General features: G+C 46.1%; 1 protein-coding gene across 1 annotated transcript in view; it reads right to left on the bottom strand.

Moving 5' to 3' along the window:
• The window catches only part of LOC123750571 (leukocyte elastase inhibitor-like), a 365203-nt gene that overhangs the window by 253883 nt on the left and 92839 nt on the right, over positions 1-18481 (bottom strand). The window lies entirely within an intron of this gene.

Raw genomic sequence — 18481 nt, 5'->3', positions numbered from 1 at the left:
TGTGTGTGTGTGTGTACTCACCTATTTGTGCCTGCAGGATCGAGCAATGACTCTTGGATCCCGCCTTTCTAGCCATCGGTTGTTTACAGCAATGACTCCTGTCCCATTTCCCTGTCATATCTAGTTTTAAAATTATGAATAGAGTTTGCTTCCACAACCTGCTACTAAAGAGCATTCCATTTTTCCACTACTCTCACGCTAAAAGAAAACTTCCTAACATCTCTGTGATTCATCTGACTTTGCAGCTTCCATCCATATCCCCTCGTTCTGTTAATATTACGTGTGAACATTTCATCTATTTCCACTTTGTCATTTCCCCTGAGTATTTTATACGTTCTTATCATATCCCCCCCCCTTCTCCCTTCGTCTCTCTAGTGTCTCCATATGTTGATTGATTGACAGTTGAATGGCGGGCCGAAAGAGTCAGAGATCAACTCTCGCAAGCACAAATAGGTGAATACACTGGCGAGAACCCCCCCCCCTCCCCATCCCCCCCACACTGGCGAAAAACCCCCTCCCCCTCCCCCCCCAGACACACTGACGACAACACCCCCCCCTTCCTCCTAACCCACAGGGGAGCACTCCCCCTCCCATTCCCCCAATATACAACCCTCGCCGTCAACTCTGGGGTAAGCCCTCGGAAAGACCCAAGGGTCGTTAAAAGCAGGACAAGACGACCGTGTGATTCACGTGTACGACCCCCCGTCGGGCGCCCCAAACCACCCAGGACCGCCCATAAACGCAAGCAACGATACGATATCGCCCACCGACGCCCACCCGCCCACATTTAAGGTCGGATCCACACTATCGCCTGGCGAACAGTGCAGTCCCTTCTCTCCGCGTATCACTCCGTAAAAAATTACAATGGTTTTGCATAACCAGGAACGAACACTCGTGGAGACACCCGCCCTGGCCACACGAACGCACACTACACACCGCCAGGGAGCACATGCACCCTGGGACCAGCGCCTGCATTACCAGATTGACTCCAACACGTCGACTTCCCATAGCCAGCGTCCACACGACTCTAAACTCGGCCAGACTCCTGCAGGTTGAGTAACTTTTAGCACATCAGTTAAGGCGCTCCGGGTGACAGAGGATCTGGGTTCCATATATCATATATCAGTACTATAAGAGAGTGTGGCTGTCTGAACAAAGTTGTAGCGGCCCCCTGACAAGAGGAATCACACAACTCCACCACACTTCAGACCACACAACTCCACCACACTTCAGACCCCACAACTCCTCCACACTTTAGACCACACAAACCACCACACTTCAGACCACACAACTCCACCACACTTCAGACCACACAACTCCACCACACTTCAGACCCCACAAACCACCACACTTCAGACCACACAACTCCACCACACTTCAGACCACACAAACCACCACACTTCAGACCACACAACTCCTCCACACTTCAGACCACACAGCCCCACCACACTTCAGACCACACAGCCCCACCACACTTCAGACCACACAAACCACCACACTTCAGACCACACAAACCACCACACTTCAGACCACACAAACCACCACACTTCAGACCACACAAACCACCACACTTCAGACCACACAAACCACCACACTTCAGACCCCACAAACCACCACACTTCAGACCACACAACTCCACCACACTTCAGACCACACAAACCACCACACTTCAGACTACACAACTCCACCACACTTCAGACCACACAAACCACCACACTTCAGACCCCACAAACCACCACACTTCAGACCACACAAACCACCACACTTCAGACCACACAAACCACCACACTTCAGACCACACAAACCACCACACTTCAGACCACACAACTCCACCACACTTCAGACCACACAGCCCCACCACACTTCAGACCACACAAACCACCACACTTCAGACCCCACAAACCACCACACTTCAGACCACACAAACCACCACACTTCAGACCCCACAAACCACCACACTTCAGACCACACAAACCACCACACTTCAGACCACACAACTCCACCACACTTCAGACCACACAGCCCCACCACACTTCAGACCACACAAACCACCACACTTCAGACCCCACAAACCACCACACTTCAGACCACACAAACCACCACACTTCAGACCACACAACTCCACCACACTTCAGACCACACAAACCACCACACTTCAGACCACACAGCCCCACCACACTTCAGACCACACAAACCACCACACTTCAGACCACACAACTCCACCACACTTCAGACCACACAGCCCCACCACACTTCAGACCACACAGCCCCACCACACTTCAGACCCCACAAACCACCACACTTCAGACCCCACAAACCACCACACTTCAGACCACACAACTCCACCACACTTCAGACCCCACAAACCACCACACTTCAGACCACACAAACCACCACACTTCAGACCACACAAACCACCACACTTCAGACCACACAACTCCACCACACTTCAGACCACACAAACCACCACACTTCAGACCCCACAAACCACCACACTTCAGACCACACAACTCCACCACACTTCAGACCCCACAAACCACCACACTTCAGACCACACAAACCACCACACTTCAGACCACACAGCCCCACCACACTTCAGACCACACAAACCACCACACTTCAGACCACACAGCCCCACCACACTTCAGACCCCACAAACCACCACACTTCAGACCACACAAACCACCACACTTCAGACCACACAGCCCCACCACACTTCAGACCACACAGCCCCACCACACTTCAGACCACACAGCCCCACCACACTTCAGACCACACAGCCCCACCACACTTCAGACCACACAAACCACCACACTTCAGACCACACAGCCCCACCACACTTCAGACCACACAGCCCCACCACACTTCAGACCACACAGCCCCACCACACTTCAGACCACACAGCCCCACCACACTTCAGACCTGGCGCCAATTACAGAAATAGTGACTAATAAAGTATTAATGTACAGCAAATTATCTCTTACAGTTCTAAGTTAAAGAAAAATAAACTACATTTTACGTTGCAAAGTTCAACAACGTTTACCTTCCTGTGATGAATAATTAATACGTGAGCCCCCGCCCAGTGCCAGAGTGCTCACGCCCGCCCAGTGCCAGAGTGCTCACGCCCAGTGCCAGAGTGCTCACGCCCAGTGCCAGAGTGCTCACGCCCGCCCAGTGCCAGAGTGCTCACGCCCAGTGCCAGAGTGCTCACGCCCGCCCAGTGCCAGAGTGCTCACGCCCGCCCAGTGCCAGAGTGCTCACGCCCAGTGCCAGAGTGCTCACGCCCGCCCAGTGCCAGAGTGCTCACGCCCAGTGCCAGAGTGCTCACGCCCAGTGCCAGAGTGCTCACGCCCAGTGCCAGAGTGCTCACGCCCGCCCAGTGCCAGAGTGCTCACGCCCAGTGCCAGAGTGCTCACGCCCGCCCAGTGCCAGAGTGCTCACGCCCGCCCAGTGCCAGAGTGCTCACGCCCAGTGCCAGAGTGCTCACGCCCGCCCAGTGCCAGAGTGCTCACGCCCGCCCAGTGCCAGAGTGCTCACGCCCGCCCAGTGCCAGTCTTATAGATGTATTGAGCATCTTGAAAAATAACTGAGGATTCAATCATATTTCTTTCGTTTATAATGTTCATTATAAGTGTATATATTATCAATATATTCTTGAGACAACAGACATCTTCAACGTTCACCAAGAACAGTGTAACATTCTGTGTGGCCAGTTCCTACCCTCTCAAGACGCTTCAGATACACACTTATACTATATCGTATAAGAGAGAGAGAGAGAGAGAGAGAGAGAGAGAGAGAGAGAGAGAGAGAGAGAGAGAGAGAGAGAGAGAGAGAGAGAGAGAGAGAGAGAGAGAGAGAGAGAGAGAGAGAGAGACAGACAGACAGACAGACAATCTAGAGGGACTAATGTTCAAGTCAGATCACATTGGTTAAGAAAGTAGGGGCATTTAAGTATATACCGTGAAAGGGAAGACTTAACCACTAGTTACATATATGACATATATATATATATATATATATATATATATATATATATATATATATATATATATATATATATATATATATATATATATATATATATATATATATATATAACCATATAGTTAGTTATATGACCTTGTTATTTATCTCCACGCCCCATAAATATATCCCGTTATATTTATAGGTATTCCATTTTAATAAAATATGCACCTCTCTAAAAATTATGTTCACTTAATTAAAAATATTCCCATTATAAGTAAAAATATGATTTTAAGTAATTATATTCACGTTTAATATATAATTGTAATTAAATATATGCCTTAATGATTTGTATGGTCTTTTATTATATATGTACCATTCTTAATTATTTAAATCCCGTTTTTTGTTGTATGCCCTCAGTAAAATATATGCCTTTAAATTAAATATTTGCGCATTTTAATATATACAATTTTTAACATATACGATATAACCTGTTTTTAAAATATATAACTTGTTAATTATATGATTTTTTTAAAACTAAATACATGTCACTTTATAACTACACAGATGCCAATGTGTTACAAGGCGGGTAGTTCTTGCCCTCAGCTTACGAGGTTAGCAAACTTGAAGCTGACGACAGGTGTTCCCTGCCTACCTTAGTGTGATTCTCAAGTGTTACTTTCACACCTGTTACCTACACACCTGCTGCTCCTTACTACTGTCCTTCTTCCCAGACTTTCCTCCGCCTACATACCTGGCAAAGAGAAAGAGAAAAAACATAATTAAGACTTGCTTTTCTCGTGAGTTGTTCAAATAACTACATTAACATTCGTGTATATTCTTTTATTCAAGTTGGAATAAAATTTACTCCCAAACACATCACACAACTTGTGTACATTTTCTTGTTTTTTTAAATTCGTGCAACATGCCAAGTGCCTTTATGTGCTTCTTGCAACATTTACATATCTGCAATGAATTTAAATGAAGATGCAAATTAGATTTAGTTGTTAAGCGAATTAGATCTTTCCTGGTGAAGCACGCCGAGGGCACCTCCGAGGACTTGTAAATAATATAAGCAAAGGCAGGGAGGAAGTGTGTACATGTATTAATATGGAATATGTGTATTATGGACTTCCATAATAAATATCGAAGTGTGTATTATTATTATTATTATTATTATTATTATTATTATTATTATTATTATTATTATTAATTACAAAATTGGTGCACCGTTGATAGGTAAAAGGGAAGAGAACTATCAGGGGGGGAAAGCCCCAAGCCATTACGACTATATAGCACTGGGAAGGGGTCAGGATAAGGATTTGGGATGGGACGGGGGGAGGGAATGGTGACCAACCACTTGGACGCCGTTAATAGGTAGAGACAAGAGTGTCTTGAAGTATATAATTTAGTAGGAAAATATCTTCAGAAATAACTAAGGCATCCACTGAGAAACCACTGTAGTGCCATCCCATGTAGCCCACTACAGGTAACGTCCCTTACGGCTTCCTATCCACCTCGAGACCACTAGAGATGACCTTCAGGTAAACTAAAATAAAATATGACACAATGGAAACCCAAAACATATGAATATTACCATGAGAAAAACCCAACCTACATCAATACGAAAAATGACAAAGGAGATATACACGAAAGACGCGTGTATACACAAGCAACGGAACAGAGGCGGAAAAATACACACACAAAAGGCAGAGACCAAAAGAACAGAGGGAGGGAGCGCTTCCTGAGCAGGGAAGGAGCAGGCTAATGGCCTCCGGAGGACACCACCTGATTCTCACGAACAGGAAAATCAGAGTGAACAGCATCAGTGGATTGCTGGTAGATGCTGGAGGTAGATGCTGGAGGTAGATGCTGGAGGCAGATGAAGGAGGTAGATGCTGAAGGTAAATGGTGGAGGTAGATGCTGGAGGTAGATGCTGGAGGTAGATGCTGTAGGTAGATGCTGTAGGTAGATGCTGGAGGCAGATGCTGGAGGCAGATGAAGGAGGTAGATGCTGGAGGTAGATGCTGGAGGCAGATGAAGGAGGCAGATGCTGGAGGTAGATGCTGAAGGTAGATACTGAAGGTAGATACTGAAGGTAGATACTGGAGGTAGATGGAAGATCATTAATATAAACGAGGAAGGAGACCATAAACACATTATAACGAAAAAGTCGGGGCACCAAGAGCTTGACTTCACTTCACGGCAGGCACTGATAGGTAAGCACTGATAAATAAGCCCCGGAAACAAGGGTCAAAGGTGGTAGCAGGTGAGTACAGAGGTCAACTCTTAGTAAGGGCAATGACCGCGCCGCTAACACAGAAAACCTTCCCAGCCGACCAACCAAAGAAAACGAATAACATCCTCACTCAACGCACTAACTACGATAGATGGGTTTGGCGTGCAACCTTGTCGCAGAGCATGACACTACCACCATCCGGATGAGATCGAGGTGTATACCATCCATCAATCACAGGACAAGGATGTGGCGCAGAGTGAACTACCATGAACAGGATGGGTAGGGGGGTGCACAATAACTATGGCTCACAGGATGAGTATGGGGTAATGGGTTGAGCTGCAAAGTTAATGGGACGAGCTGGGAGGGTAATGGGTTGAGCTGGGAGTCACCACGAGACCTGCAGTGTTACAGCCGACGACACACAACAAATTTCGTTGCAATAATAATTATAATATGTGCTTAAACAGCAGAGGAAACTATTTTTCCTAACCCTCTTAGAGTGAACAAGGCTTATGCTTTAGAGGTTAACTACACAAGAAATACAATTCTGAATACTGTTTCAGGAATAAACACGACTCAATACTTTGATACAACACTGAGCCCTTGACCCGAATTGCAGAACAATCCTCCTCTTCCCGCAGAGGGAATACAAAGGACTCAAAACAAGGCACTTCAGAGTTGTGTAAATATTCCATGAGTGCCTCGGCGTCTGAAGCCCCCCGGTGGCCATTATTTCACTAAGGCCTTGATGTTCCATCATCGTCCTGGGCTCACAATCACGGGATATGGTTCGAGTCCCCGGGCTGGATGGAAACAAATGGGCACGGTGCCTTTAACCTGATGCCCCTGTTCACCTAGCAGTGAAATGGGTGCCTGGGAGTTGGGTAGCTGTTGTGAGTTGCATCCTGGATAGGGTCAGTGGTGGTCCTAGAGGTGGGGGGGGGGGGGGGTGAGGGGGAGGGTCACCTTCATTACCAATGAACCCATCATTAGTAACAATGGGGAGGGGGGCGGGAGGAAGCCTGGGAACACAGGCTTCCTCCCCCTCACCTCTCTCACCTTCCTACCCTCTTCTCTCTCACCTTCCTACCCTCTTCTCTCTCACCTTCCTACCCTCTTCTCTCTCACCTTCCTACCCTCTTCTCTCTCACCTTCCTACCCTCTTCTCTCTCACCTTCCTACCCTCCCCTCCCTCTGTCTCCCCTCCTCTCCCTCTGTCTCCCCTCCTCTCCCTTGCACTCTCTATACCCCCTACCAAGGGCAGGATTTAGCAAACATTACCTTAAGAAATTACGAAACATGTACATCTTTCATCGATCATGGTGGCTAGTCTGTAATTATTAAGGTGTTTACGAGCTTGGGGACATCGCAACTCCTGGACTGTTAAATATACAAGCCATCATATTTAAGGAAAGATGTACAGGCTTCGTATGTTATTCTAAGAATCCTTGCTCGGTATATTGCATGGCTCGTGAGTGTCTGCATATTAACGCTCAAAAATGCACCGCTGTGCACCAACGACCCAAAATTCATAGTCATAAAATAGATTTTCCTACAAAATTTGCCGATATTTGAGGCTGTGGGAAAATATTGGACAACATTAATTAATTCCAAAGTGTTGGATGGCGGCTGCCAGGCAGGAGCCCTCGGCAAGAAGTTACGACTTCCAGCTCCCAAGATGGAAGAGCGACGGTCTCGCTTCATGCAGGTCGGCGCTCAATCCCCGACCGTCCAAATGGCTGGGCACTATTCCTCTCCCACCGTCCCATCCCAAATCCTTATCCTGACCCCTTCCCAGTACTCTATACTCGTAATAGCTTGGCGCTTTCCTTTAATAGTGTTCCCCCCTTCCCGTATATGAAGAAGCAGTGATTTAGGAGACTAACTGAGTCTTCCGAGGGACCAGGAATGAGGTGGGGCCCGTGAGCTGAAGTCCAGGGCCCCACCTCACTCCCCTTATTGTAATATATACGGGCAGTCAGTGGTCTCTGCGATATTTACGGCCTCACCATAGCCCGTGCTACATGGACATTTAGTTCTAAGTAGCTAAATCTACAACAACAACAACATGATCTCTACGGAGTATGCGAAACGTCACAACGCAAGGTTATTATTGTTATAAACAACTTCGGACGGCTTTCGGAGCTCATAAATTGTTTGAATATTTGCAAATAAAGCCGCCATGATTGGCGAAAACTGTCTATGTCACGCAGGTAGCGAGCATTAGTCTTCAAGACTTGCTCACACCCAACCCTGATCATTCTCGGTCTTCCGAGTCATTAGCACTAAGGTCTGTCCCAGACTCCCATGTTTCGTACACCAAACCTTCTTGTTAACAAAAACTGGAATATCCAGACTCTGTACCAGGAGCTAGAGTCCGTGTGGTCTTCAGGCGACGCTGGGAGAAGTGTTGGCTGGGAGTCCCCAGTGTGGGCCAAGACGCCGTCTGAAAGGATCCGCAACAAGTGTTAGCACTGAGCGTTCAAGCTAAGAGTGTTAACTACACAACGACGCAGCGTTGGCCGTCAGCCACGGAGCGTAGGAGGACAATAAGACTCGTTATGTCGTAATGCTTCTTATATCCCCCACGCCCTCCCTGATGTCGTGTCCCAGCTCCCAGCCTAACTCCTGAATCAAGGTGTTACATCAACACTACTAGGCCTAGTGACTTTCTCTCTCTCTCTCTCTCTCTCTCTCTCTCTCTCTCTCTCTCTCTCTCTGCCTGTCCCTCTCTCTCTCGAATTCTTCAATGTCTCCCTCAGTCATGAATTCATTAAAGATTCTCCTCCAAAGAGCCGCGGACCGCACATAAAACCTACCAACTCCTTGATTAAAATTCATATTATTTCTTAAATTAACTTTACCAGTGGCTTCCTTCATCCAGGAAACCTGCATGGTTGAGCCCTTTATTGGCCAGAGTGGAGAGTCACCCACAGTACACACGCGCGCGCGCACACACGTCCCAGAATTGCGAGGAATGATGAAAGACAAGAGCTGAACTTGAAGAGAAAGAGGAAGAGAGAGAGAGAGAGATAACAGAGACGTTTAAAATATTTACCAAAGATAAATTCATAACAGCATTACATGTCATACCTATAATTATAAACTATATTCAAGATATAGAAACCATGTTTATCAGTGATTTAAAAATCTCTTTCATAGGGGGTCATACCCTAAGGCCTCAGGGCTCTACCACAGCCACAGTGTAGAGAGTCTAAGGTAACGAGGTACCACAGATCATTTGTGACTGCCAGCAGGTGGTACCTGATACAAGGCAGCCAAATAAGGGTATCAAACCCAGACGTCACAGGTATTCCAAGACCAGCATCCACTACCACTCTGCCAGGCTTCACGCATGTTCGCAGTCACGCTACAAGAGACACATGCATCTTGAGGAGCAAGCGACACCACAATAACACCGTTATTTATATAACGTTATATAATTAATAATACGACAGCTGTAACAATCTTCGGTTATAAGGCTAAAAAGACATTTAAAATATTGCAAGCCTTGATAAAAAGAGCTTGCAAAATATTTTGAATCGTAGTAGATTTCACAATAGTAATTCATTTACATAATTTTAACCTCCTTGTTATAAAGATCTAAAGGCAGAACTTGGTGAAGCAAGCGACTTAGTCAAACACGGGTGGCCGATACCATAGAGTTTATCGGTGAAACTGAATCTGGTCAGCACAAAACGTCGACCAGACTTTGTGACGCAGTGGTTGCCAGGATCAGGTTGGGTCACCGTTGCCTGTGGCAGGTGGCTACAGGTGGCATCTGAAGGGAAGGGAGAGAAGGGAAGACTACGGGCTCACCATAGCCCGTGCTGCTTGGAACTTTGTTTCAGGTAGCGAATATTTAACAACAACGAGAAGGGAAGGGAAGGGAAGGGAAGGGAAGGGAAGGGAAGGGGAGGGAAGGGGAGGGAAGGGAAGGGGAGGGAAGGGAAGGGAAGGGAAGGGAAGGGAAGGGAAGGGAAGGGAAAGGCTAAGGAGGGAGATGACGGAAGGGGACGAATACCACCTTCCCAAACAACCAGCCAACAAACTAATCAATAAGCCAGTTAACCAATCAGCCATGCAAACAGCCAGCCTATAGTGCCAGCCATATAATTTCTCCCCAAACCAGTTAACCATCCAGTAACGTAGACAGCTCACTAACCATCCTGCCAGGTACATATAGTGTTTTATTAACCTATCTACACAAACACAAATGAAAGTTCTTTCATTGACACTGAAAAAAGACATAATATTTTGGTGCATGAAAATGACCATTCGAAAATTTACTTCTCTAATAATACCAGTCCTATATTACGAACACCAGCCATATATTACCAACATCATCCCTATATTACCAACACCAGCCCTATATCTTACTAATGGCAGCCCAATAATAATATTAAAAGCCTATGATAATAATATCAGCATTATAACAATAATAATATTAGTTCCATAATAATACCAGCCCCATATTACAACAATGCACTGGTCGTATCCTGTAGGTATGAGAGCGTAAATATACAAGTATTAACTTCATATAAACTATGAGACAAGAAAGATTTAAAACTCTACACATCCTAAATCCAGGATTTTAAGGAACATAACATTTTAAAGTTTAACCAAATCTACATCAAATAATATCATCAGCGCGATGGATAAGGAAAGCGATAACGGACAGTCATCAATAAGAAAAATCTTTCAATTTAAGATAAGGCAAAGGGATGAGAAATGTGCAGCAATTTACAACCATTCCATTCCATCCAACTATCGACCCCAGAGACGTAAGAGTCTTAGAGGAGAAAGTTAGGAGAAGAGAGAGAGGCGAGATGAGGAAGCCACTATGAGGAAGGGTGAAAGAGAGAGAGAGAGAGAGAGAGAGAGAGAGAGAGAGAGAGAGAGAGAGAGAGACCCGGGCGCAACCGGATATCCTCCCTGGCGTGAATGCGAGTATTTTTTTTCCTTGGAAATCAAATAGGAATCCAAATTTTGAACACAAAATAAAATGTATATAAAGCTGAAGTTTTTTTCTGTATTGTTTGAGACATATTTGTCTACAAAACTAAAAGTGACACACACACACGCGCGTGCGCGCGTCCGTCTGTTTTAGAGAGAAATATATTATATATATATATATATATATATATATATATATATATATATATATATATATATATATATATATATATATATATATATATATATATATATAGGAATAATAGATTGTTTTGAAAGGCGGGGCCCAACAGCTAATAGTCCGATTAATAGTTCGATTCGATTCTGTAGACACAAATATTACACACACAAAAACACACACACACACACACTCACACACACACACACACACACACACACACACACACACACACACACACACACACACACACACACACACACACACACACACACACACACACACACAGTCAGTCAGGCGAGAGAGACGAACACAATTCCCAACATTAAAAGCAAGGATGACAGGGAAATAGGTCAGGGATCCATTACAAAAGACAACCAGCGGCTAGAAAAACGGTGTCCAAGAGCTAAAGCTCGATCCTGCAAGCACAAATAAGCGAGTACAACTAGATGAATACAGTACACCAGTTGTTAAACACTAGGTGTACTGACATTGATGTATTGATAGATGACAGTGTCACACCACGAAGGAAGAATTGAAACAGGAATGTTATCTTGCCTTAGGGAAGGAAGGTAAGATAACATGATATACAGGAGGCCAAGATGGACCAAGATGAGATGGAGTTTCTCACACACACGCCTGGAGGTTACTGTAATCCTCGCTACTATGGCGAGCTTCACCAGGTTGACCACGACGGTGGATTTGCAGAGTTGAATATGACAGTAGATTACAGAGTCGCCGACGTTCATCAGTTCTCACAATACCCAGAACTTCAAATGAATAAAAGGCAGAAATACAGCTGTCTGAAGACTGTATTCATAGGTTACAGTTACAATTATAGGCAACTGCCGATAAAATGCCTAAACAAACTGAACTTCCAGGTACAATAAGCAGGCGATGAGTCACAATAACGTGGCTGAAGTATGTTGACCAGACCACACACTAGAAGTTGAAGGGACGCCGACGTTTCGGTCCGTCCTGGACCATTCTCAAGTCGATACAATAAGCAGTCACAACACATTAACATTACACGTTTTTAAACAGCGCCAAAAAAAGCCAGAATTTTATCCAGATGAAAATTAAACTCATTTATAACACTTAAATTTCAGATTTGATCTTAAGAAATCTGGAAATGTCCATACAATGTAAGAGTTCACAGTGATATATTGTAGGACTAAATAATGGTCTGGAGAATACCTGCCACAAGGTAGAAAATATCAAGACTGATGGCCAAGGAAGTAATGGTTTCCCGATAACTCCAATACTACTGAGGATGTGAGGCAGGTCGGAGAGGAACCATGGGGAGAGGAACCATGGGGAGAGGAACCAAGGGGAGAGGAACCATGGGGAGAGGAACCATGGGGAGAGGAACCATGGGGAGAGGAACCATGGGGAGAGGAACCATGGGGAGAGGAACCAAGGGGAGAGGAACCATGGGGAGAGGAACCATGGGGAGAGGAACCATGGGGAGAGGAACCATGGGGAGAGGAACCATGGGGAGAGGAACCATGGGGAGAGGAACCATGGGGAGAGGAACCATGGGGAGAGGAACCATGGGGAGAGGAACCAAGGGGAGGGGAACCATGGGGAGAGGAACCAAGGGGAGAGGAACCAAGGGCAGAGGAACCATGGGGAGAGGAACCAAGGGCAGAGGAACCAAGGGGAGAGGAACCAAGGGGAGAGGAACCAAGGGGAGAGGAACCAAGGGGACAGGAAGGAGAGGCAAGGGAAAAGGGACAGGAAGAGGGGAAAGCAGAGGGGAAGAGGGGATATTATATATATATATATATATATATATATATATATATATATATATATATATATATATATATATATATATATATATATATATATATATTTATGAAAGGCTGAGCTTTTCTGGAACTGAAATCTTCCTGGAATTTGGAATCTTTCCAGAGTAGGTTGAGAGGAATGCCACCAGACTAAGACCCGAGCCGAGGGGTATGAGCTACGAGGAGACACTACAGGAACTAAACCAAACATTGCTGGAAGAAGAGTTAGGGGAGATATGATCACCAAATACAAGATTATCAGAGAAATTGATAGGGTAGAAAAAGACAATTTATTTAACACAGGGCATATGCACAAGGGGACACGGGTGGAAACTGAGTACCTAAATGAGCTATAGAGATATTAAAGAACTTTTTTTTTTAGTTTCAGGGTAGTTAAGAAATGGAATGTACTAGGTAGTGATGTGGAGTCAGACTCCATACACAGTTTCAAATGTAGATATAATAAACCCTAATAGAATCAGGAATGTGCACACCGGTTGATTGACAGTTGAGAGGCGGGACAAAAGAGCCGAAGTTTAACCCCCGCAATCACAACGAGGCGAGTACAACAACTCGGTGAATACACACATAAGCACGGGTGGGACACGAACAAGGGGACACAGGTGGGAACGTAGTACCCAGATGAGCCACAGAGACGTTAGATAGAATTTTTTCAGTGTCAGAGTAGTTAATAAATGGAATGTACTAAGCAGTGATGTGGTGGAGGCTGACTCCATACACAGTTTCAAGTGTAGATATGATAGAGCCCAGTAGGCTCAGGAACCTGTACATCAGTTGATTGACAGCTGAGAGGCGGGACCAAAGAGCCAGAGCTCAACCCCCGCAAGCACAACTAGGTGAGTACACACACCCGCTCCCTCATCCAATACACAAAACAATCCATCATCTCATTAATTTCCTCAGGAATTAACAAAGTTTGTTTAAATCATTTACACGCGCTAAAATTTCCAAACTTCTCCCCGAACGAGGCGAGTGTGAAGGGCAACACAATTAATGTTGAGAGAGCGCCGGGGCGGCGGGGCTAATTACCCTCGTGTCACTCTAATGGTGTGGTTGGTGGTGAATGTTGTGTGGCTGGATGGTTGGTGTGGTCACCCCGGGCACACCACCCTCCTCAACACACACACACACACAATATATATGCTTGCGGGGGTTGAGCTCTGGCTCTTTGGTCCCGCCTCTCAACTGTCAATCAACTGGTGTACAGATTCCTGAGAGACTCTGTGCACACACACACACACACACACACACGTGTGTGTGCGTGTGTGTGTGTGTGTGTGTGTGTGTGTGTGTGTGTGTGTGTGTGTGTGTGTGTGTGTGTGTGTGTGTGTGTGTGTGTGTGTGTGTGTGTGTGTGTGTGTGTGTGTGTGTGTGTGTGTGTGTGTATCTCGGCAGTGCCCGGAGCGGTCTCTTTCTCACATCCTCCAACCCACAATTTCATCCGTCTTCTTTTCCACGTTCCTCACATCCCATCTCTTCTCAAATCTTCAAGTTCCATTTCCCCTACTCTCCTTCCCTCCCTTCTCCCTTTTCACTCCCATCTCCCTTATTTTTCCTCATCTCGCTACCCTTTCCCCTATCTCCCTAACCTCTCTTCGCAACAGAGATATTTACATTGATAAAGTAAATCATGAAAATGCGCAGGTAAACGGCGGGAGAAACTTAATTCTACGGATATCACATCCCAGATTTCATTTCCTAATTCATGAAAAGCCCTGGAGAGAGGGGTGTGGTGGGGTGATGGAGGGGGGGGGGGGTTGTATTAGGTTACAGGCTATATTTCTTAAAGAAAACTTAGGCCTACCTTGACCAGCCTATTTTCCATTACATATCCCCTATATGGCCCCTCAGAAACCGCCCCTTCCCCAAGCCTAGAGCGGCCCTCGCTGTAAACCAGCACTTAATATTCCCTCCTCAGCATTTCCTTCACGGGCGCTCCATAATTGCCACAGCACTTGCAGTTATTAAGAGGTTTACAGCGGCCATGGCCCGCACTGGAGTGCCATGGGGGAGTGGTTGGTGGGAGTTGTTGCTGGGGGTAGTTAGTTGTTGCTGGTGGTGAGTGGTTAGTTGTTGCTGGGGGTGGTTAGTTGTTGCTGGGGGTAGTTAGTTGTTGCTGGTGGTGAGTGGTTTGTTGTTGCTGGTGGTGAGTGGTTAGTTGTTGCTGGGGGTGGTTAGTTGTTGCTGGTGGTGAGTGGTTTGTTGTTGCTGGTGGTGAGTGGTTAGTTGTTGCTGGGGGTGGTTAGTTGTTGCTGGTGGTGAGTGGTTTGTTGTTGCTGGTGGTGAGTGGTTAGTTGTTGCTGGGGGTAGTTAGTTGTTGCTGGTGGTGAGTGGTTTGTTGTTGCTGGTGGTGAGTGGTTAGTTGTTGCTGGGGGTGGTTAGTTGTTGCTGGTGGTGAGTGGTTTGTTGTTGCTGGTGGTGAGTGGTTAGTTGTTGCTGGTGGTGAGTGGTTAGTTGTTGGTGGGGGTGGTTAGTTGTTGCTGGGGGTGGTTAGTTGTTGCTGGTGGTGAGTGGTTTGTTGTTGGTGGGGGTGGTTAGTTGTTGCTGGGGGTGGTTAGTTGTTGCTGGTGGTGAGTGGTTAGTTGTTGCTGGGGGTGGTTAGTTGTTGGTGGGGGTGGTTAGTTGTTGCTGGTGGTGAGTGGTTAGTTGTTGCTGGGGGTAGTTAGTTGTTGCTGGTGGTGAGTGGTTAGTTGTTGCTGGGGGTGGTTAGTTGTTGGTTGGGGTGGTTAGTTGTTGCTGGTGGTGAGTGGTTAGATGTTGGTGGGGGTGGTTAGTTGTTGCTGGTGGTGAGTGGTTAGTTGTTGCTGGGGGTGGTTAGTTGTTGGTGGTGGTGAGTGGTTAGATGTTGGTTGGGGTGGTTAGTTGTTGCTGGTGGTGAGTGGTTTGTTGTTGCTGGTGGTGAGTGGTTTGTTGTTGCTGGGGGTGGTTAGTTGTTGGTGGGGGTGGTTAGTTGTTGCTGGTGGTGAGTGGTTAGATGTTGGTGGGGGTGGTTAGTTGTTGCTGGTGGTGAGTGGTTAGTTGTTGCTGGGGGTGGTTAGTTGTTGGTTGGGGTGGTTAGTTGTTGCTGGTGGTGAGTGGTTAGATGTTGGTGGGGGTGGTTAGTTGTTGCTGGTGGTGAGTGGTTAGTTGTTGCTGGGGGTGGTTAGTTGTTGGTGGTGGTGAGTGGTTAGATGTTGGTTGGGGTGGTTAGTTGTTGCTGGTGGTGAGTGGTTTGTTGTTGCTGGTGGTGAGTGGTTTGTTGTTGCTGGGGGTGGTTAGTTGTTGGTGGGGGTGGTTAGTTGTTGCTGGTGGTGAGTGGTTAGATGTTGGTGGGGGTGGTTAGTTGTTGCTGGTGGTGAGTGGTTAGTTGTTGCTGGGGGTGGTTAGTTGTTGCTGGTGGTGAGTGGTTAGTTGTTGCTGGGGGTGGTTAGTTGTTGCTGGTGGTGAGTGGTTAGATGTTGGTGGGGGTGGTTAGTTGTTGCTGGTGGTGAGTGGTTAGATGTTGGTGGGGGTGGTTAGTTGTTGCTGGTGGTGAGTGGTTAGTTGTTGCTGGGGGTGGTTAGTTGTTGCTGGTGGTGAGTGGTTAGATGTTGGTGGGGGTGGTTAGTTGTTGCTGGTGGTGAGTGGTTAGTTGTTGCTGGGGGTGGTTAGTTGTTGCTGGTGGTAGTTAGTTGTGGCTGGTGGTGGTTAATAGAGGGTTGATGAAAGATGAGGGTTAGTGGGGGTTGCTGGCTCTCCCACTAAGGCCAAGTCTTCAATGGCACTGAACGGGTGAGCCGGCGCCAGGAGCTAACTTCCAACCAATATAAAACTCAGGTGAAACCACCACTCGGGTGAGGATCCTGCTGTACCCCAGCATGGAGACCTCACCTTCAGGAAGACTTATCAGCTTGGGATAAAGTTCAACTTCGAGCGACAAAGATCATCCCGCAACAAGGTCGACTCTCATACCCTGGACCGGTTGAGGGCCCCAGGGCTAACAACACTGCAAACCAGACTTGACAAGGCTGATCTCATTGAAACTTTTAAAATATTGAATAAGTTGGAGGATATTGATCCAGACCACTTCTTTACAAGGGCTCACATGGACCACATAAACAAGGGAGGGCGAGCCACAATGTAGGGCAGAAAACAGGAAATGCTTTTTCACCCATAGAAAACCCTTGGAGCCGCCTACCCGCCGAAGCCGTAAATACCAAAACTCTACAGTTCAAAATCCAGCTGGATAAAGTCATCAGAAAAACGGACAATTTTTTAACAAGCCGCTGGCTTCCTGTCCTCGTCGAGGCCACTAGAAAAATCCTGCCCCCTCAGGTAAATTAAGTTAGGATCATAGGACGATAATGATTCGTTTTTGTTTTTCTGTTTATCTTTTAGTCTGTACTAATTCCCAGGAGCGCCGACCCGCTGGCTTGCTGTCCCGGTGGCACAGTAGTACACGCAGTCCCATCATAACCAAAAGCTCCCAGGTTCGATTCTCGCGGCAGGAAATTGAAAATAAGAACAACGTTTCTTTACACCTGACGCCTCTCTTCACCCAGCAGTAAATAGGTGAACCTGAGAGTTAGGCGACTGTTGTGGAGTGCGTCCTGGGGAAGATCACTTTGTCCTCTTTTTCTAAATTCATAATTATTTTTATTATTATTTGTATTATCCGGATCTGAATAAACCTAACAGGTTTACTGCCACAATATTGTGAAATATACGGAGAATCACGAATTAATGGGAAGATATCCTCTTTTACATAATACTCATTATTCCTCTATAATTGTAAGAAAATTCCGTGCATTGTTAGTCCCTAAATCCACTTGCCAGGTTGGGCTTGTTGGGTCGGACAATGCATTGCTGTGCGCAGTATACCCGAGCCATTCAAAAATACTAGTGTTACCCCCTCGCGCTTGAACAATTCTCTCTTAAGCGAACACAGGTTTTCTATGTTTGCATGTGAATGGGTGTCTCTCCTATGTCTTACTACAAAGAAAAACTTGCCTTGTACAGTCGTGGGAAAGTATTCCTTTACCCCAAAGTTTCTTGGAAAGTGCAAAATGGCAACGCCGCGTTTGTTGTTGTCGTAGTATTGGGTTAGATTATGAATGAATAGGCGCTTTGTAACGACGATTCTCATTGGTCAAAAAAAAAATACACACACTGGTTAATATAATTCACAATGATATCGAAAGGAAAATATGTGTAGATTTTCACTAACCTACATTTTATGGTGAATAAAATGTAGAATACTGAAAAGGGAAGATGGCTCTAATTTCATCCTGAAGAGTTGATTGATCTTTGAAGTAAACTATATAACGTATGGTAATTTGACCTATTGGCATTTGGCAGTCGAGGCAAACGAC

This window comes from Procambarus clarkii, chromosome 13 (genome assembly GCF_040958095.1).
Source record: "Procambarus clarkii isolate CNS0578487 chromosome 13, FALCON_Pclarkii_2.0, whole genome shotgun sequence".
Classification (NCBI taxonomy): domain Eukaryota; kingdom Metazoa; phylum Arthropoda; class Malacostraca; order Decapoda; family Cambaridae; genus Procambarus; species Procambarus clarkii.
Note: the sequence above shows the minus strand (reverse complement) of the source record. Positions and strands in the feature narration are given on the sequence as shown.